This window comes from Diceros bicornis, chromosome 8 (genome assembly GCF_020826845.1).
Source record: "Diceros bicornis minor isolate mBicDic1 chromosome 8, mDicBic1.mat.cur, whole genome shotgun sequence".
Classification (NCBI taxonomy): Eukaryota; Metazoa; Chordata; class Mammalia; order Perissodactyla; family Rhinocerotidae; genus Diceros; species Diceros bicornis.
In genome coordinates, this window is record NC_080747.1 from 85,853,283 (window position 1) to 85,857,884 (window position 4,602).

The 4,602-nt window shown below is 36.3% G+C and overlaps 1 long non-coding RNA gene across 1 annotated transcript; it reads right to left on the reverse strand.

Annotated features, from left to right (window-relative positions):
• Positions 1 to 2,263: 2,263 nt before the first annotated feature.
• LOC131409845 (uncharacterized) lies at positions 2,264 to 3,589 on the reverse strand. Its single transcript, XR_009221044.1, has 3 exons — positions 3,537 to 3,589; positions 2,679 to 2,725; positions 2,264 to 2,302 (listed from the first exon to the last, which is right to left on the reverse strand). It is a non-coding gene; the product is annotated as an uncharacterized LOC131409845 (long non-coding RNA).
• Between the last annotated feature and the right edge of the window lie 1,013 nt (positions 3,590 to 4,602).

A 4,602-nucleotide genomic window follows, 5' to 3' on the forward strand; every position in this document is an offset into this window, starting at 1 on the left:
TTGCAGCACAGAATTTAGAAATACACTAGGGAAGACAAGAGATACCAGCTACATCTGTATGTAGCCTTAAATGAATGTATGAGTATGGAAGAAGGACAGGAAATCCACAATCTCAGCTTCTGTCTCAAGAATTAAAAGAGAATAACACAGAAAAAAATACAGATAGGAAACAATAATAAAGATAAGAATCAATGAAATAGAAAAATACTAAAGAAATAAATCAGGCTAAAAGTTATTTTTAAAATATTAATAATGTTAATAAACCACTAACAAAACTGATTAAGGAAAAGAAAAAGAAATGAAACACAAATGACCAGTATCAGAAATCAAATAAAAAGTATTCTCTACAGAGTGCTTAGATCTTAACGAGATACATCATTTTGTGAAATACTTAGCACTATGAATTAGACAGCAAAGGTCAAAATTCACTTTATAAAAAATCCATATACTGAAGCTGACACACACAAAAAAACATAAAATAGGAAAACTCACATATCTACTAAATAAATTGAATTGTTAGATGGTCAAACCAACTGACCAACAAGAACAACAAACACTTTCCACAAGCAAAACTCTAGGTCTGGGATTATTAACTATTCCAGACAATAGAGGGAGGATGGAAGGAAAGGTTCAGATTCCATATTAGACTGAACACAAAACTAATATAGATTTTATTCACATTGAATACAGTACAAAGATGATTCTTTACCACACAGGACCTCTGAAGTCATCTTTCCACTATACTACCCAATAAATTAAACCTAGAGAAGAACTGGAGAAAAAAAGCACAACACTTATAAATATATATATATATATTTTATAATTTTATTTATTTTTTTCCCCCAAATCCCCAGTAGATAGTTGTATGTCATAGCTGCACATCTTTCTAGTTGCTGTATGTGGGACGAGGCCTCAGCATGGCTGGAGAAGCTGTGCGTCGGTGCGTGCCCGGGATCCGAACCTGGGCCACCAGCAGCGGAGCACACGCACTTAACCGCTAAGCCATGGGGCCGGCCTTATTAAATATTTTTAATACAGTAAAGAAACTGAGGTGATCTAAACAGAAGAGGAAAACGCTAATAGGTGACAATTACCATCTTCAATGTATGAGGAAGTCCAGAGAAGGCTAAATTTAAAAAGTGGATATAAAGTGAAAATTGTTTAAATAACACAAAGAAAAATTTTATTATATGGCAAAGTAATATAGCAGACAATCAACCAATCAATAAAAAACCAATTAATTAATGTATATCATTGATTAGCGATATCAGAACTGATTTCTGGAGGTTGTGGAGTTTTTGTCCCTGGAAACTTCTCAGAAACCAACATTAAGCCATTTGTCCTGGATAGATTTTAGACCTTCTCCTGCTGGGGCTCAAGACCCCTTCAAGTTTCTTCTGTAATTTTACTCTATTGCTAAATTAAATGAGAGAAGGCATGGTGAAGTCAAATATGAGTGTGGTCTGGGGGGTTCATTAGAGGAGTGGTAGAGAAACAGTAAACACACCTGGGATGCCGTAGGGTTCTGAGAAGCAGAGCAATAAGTCTGTAAAGGGCTTGAGACATATTAGGTCCTCAGTAAATAACCATTGTTATCACTAATAATTCGTTTCCAATAGTGTAGATAAAAGAAAGTTGGCTATTCTGTCAAAAAAATCTTCCTCAAAAATGTCTTAATTGACTGAAGATTAAATAATCAAAGCTGGCTTTGTTTGTAATATTCTTTCCTAGCCAGGTAGGGGTCGAGGGAAACAAGCAAAGTAATTGGGCAACACTTAGGAGAGTCATAAACCTTGAACTCAGAGTAATCTTTGCTTTAGTCTCTGAAAATTCAGGAGCCTCTAGATCCAGATGCCAACACATTGAAGTTGTTGGTGAATCTTGATTAAGATTTTGATAGTTTTGGCTGTCTGCTCTAGCAAAGCATCCTTTGAAACCTAGGGTTTCTAAGCCGGTGGTTCTCAATGTGTGGCTGGTCAGCAGCAGCACCTGGGAAACGGTCAGAGACGTATATTTTCGGGTCCCCCCATCCTACTGGATCACAAACTCTGGGATGGGCTCAGCATTCTGTGTTGTAGGGGACCTCCACACAGTTCTAATGCACACTGGAGTTCGAGAACCACTGTCTTAGGAGAAGCCAGTCCTAGGTACAACATAGGGTTAGCGTGGATTCCTCTCTCACGAGGGCTTCTCCTGAGGCCCCATGGCCAAAATAAGGATTCTTTTTTATGGCCATAGGAAGATGTATCGGCTCAACTCCAGGCAGCCTTCTTCAGCAATTTTTCCAATATGACCAGGAGCTCTGAAATTTGGATTCAAAAAAGAAAAAAATACAAAAAATTGGTTCAACCTTCAAGAAATTTTCCTGCTTCAGATTGAGGGTGGAGAAGTAGCTGAAATAGAGAAAAATTTCCCAGAACACTGATCTATCAGTTCTTGATGGAAACCACTGAGTTCCTTCAGTGGAACTAAACAATGACCAGGAAGGTTATGGTTAGTCTGATGTGTTACAGGAGAAAGAAACACAAAGATAAAGGAAAAAAAAAAAAAAATAGGAGAGAGGGAGAGTAAGGAAGGGAGATAGAAACAGCGACCATCAGTCAGAGGTGGTGAGAGGAGGGGAAAGGAATAGAAGATGCAGAGGGAGAGAAGCAGGTGCCGCTCGGTAAGAAACATACCTGTTGACACTGTGCACGTGTGGCTTTCATAGAAAGGTGTAAGGTTTCTAAAAAGCAAAGAAAATAAAAACAAATCCATCCAATTTAGTAATTTGTCCTAAATATTAATTGATCAGGTCTGATCACGCTGATGTCTTCCTTCTCCTTTATTCCATCCATGTCTCAAATTCTATGTCCTGCCCTTGTCTAAGGCTTCAGAAACACACGACAATTCAAACTATCACAAGGTGAACCTTTTAAATCATGTCAACTTCTTCTTCCTTGCCCTTCTGCACAAAATAGATGCCCTACGTGTTAGCTTACGCTTCGGTGCCTTTCAAAAAAACTTTATTCTTAAAAGTAGAGTTTGAGATTTACAGATAATTGAACAGAGAGTACATAGAGCTCCATACACTCACCGCACTTCCTCTCCCCTCTCTCCCAAGCCCCATCTCCCCTATTATTAATACCTTTTATTAGTATGATACGTTTGTTATAATGAATGAACAATATTGAAACGTAATGAACTACAGTCCCTAGTTTAAGGGTCACTCTTGGTGTTGTACAGTTTCATGGGTTTTGACTCACATATAGTGACATGTAGCCACCATTATGTACAGAACAGTCTCACTACCCTAAAAATCCTCTGAGCATATTATCAGCTCTTAGTGGCTTTTTATAATATTAACAGTTGTCAGAAAAACGTAAATTTTTACAATGAAAAATGCTTCACAGGTGCTAAGTTTTGTTAGTCTCCCTCTTATGATCACTATTAGAAATAACGAAAAAAAAATGAACTCCTATATAAATAGCAAAAATCATAGAATTTTAAAGATAAAAAAGATCTGGAAGATTAGGAAATCCCACATTCTTCAAGACCCTGCTCTCCAGTCTCTCAGCTTTGTGTGTCATTTATCTGCTGACTCCGCTGACGAGAAAGAAAGAAATCAATCAAGAAAAACAAAGCAAAAAACAAGTTTTGGTTCTAAGTAGTCCTCTTGATCCCGAGTTAATCAAGCATGGATTCTCTATTATTGCCTATTTGCATCAGGAACATAATTATTAGCTAGAGCCTAATTTGAGAACATTCATTATGAATGAAAGATGTGATATCTAAGAACAGAATGGAATTCACTGAGGCTTTATTCTTGGGACATTTGTAGAATTAAGTCAGGACATGCTGTGAGAGTGATAAATAAGTTCTATATATTTTTCTTCTCCAAGACCATGGATTTCAGCCACACTTTATACCCATGTACTTTGCAACAATGAAAAACAATTAAACACTGACCTTGAATATTTTGCCCTCAGATTCATTAGTCTTTAAAATATAAATTGAGCAATTTAAATCTAGATGAGTGAAAGACTATAGAGACTTCTAGAATGTCACGTTAGGTTCTTTAGAAGTGAAGAATTGACTTTATAAAGCATTTCTATTCCTGTCATACCTTGACAATAGTGCTACTGTGACTCTGTTTTAAAGAGGATAATGGCAGGCTTTACTTTAATTTGCACCTTTTTGTTTTAAGCACACTTACTTAATATTTCTCAGTCTCTTGAAAACTTTTATCATTAAGCTCAACCTTCATTTAAATCACCAGACCTATTTGATGAAGGTGACATGAATATTTACTTGCAAACTCCTCAGAAAATTACTAATTTAACCTTACTTCAGATGATCCATTGTAGAACTCAAACTGGATTTCCCAGGCCCTTCAAAACAGCTCATAACTCTGTGTTTGTACATTTATTTGGGAAGATATTATCTAAGGGTAATTAATCTTCCCAAATGCTTTCTTCACCTCAAACAGCAATACTTCCAAAGTTTTAATGAAAATGTGGCCGATTTGGTGAAAACCAAGTGAGTTGTTTGTTTTAGCATGCCAATGAGATTAAGAAATAAGTATTTTAATTATTGTTATTGATTACAAATATCAGAAATTAA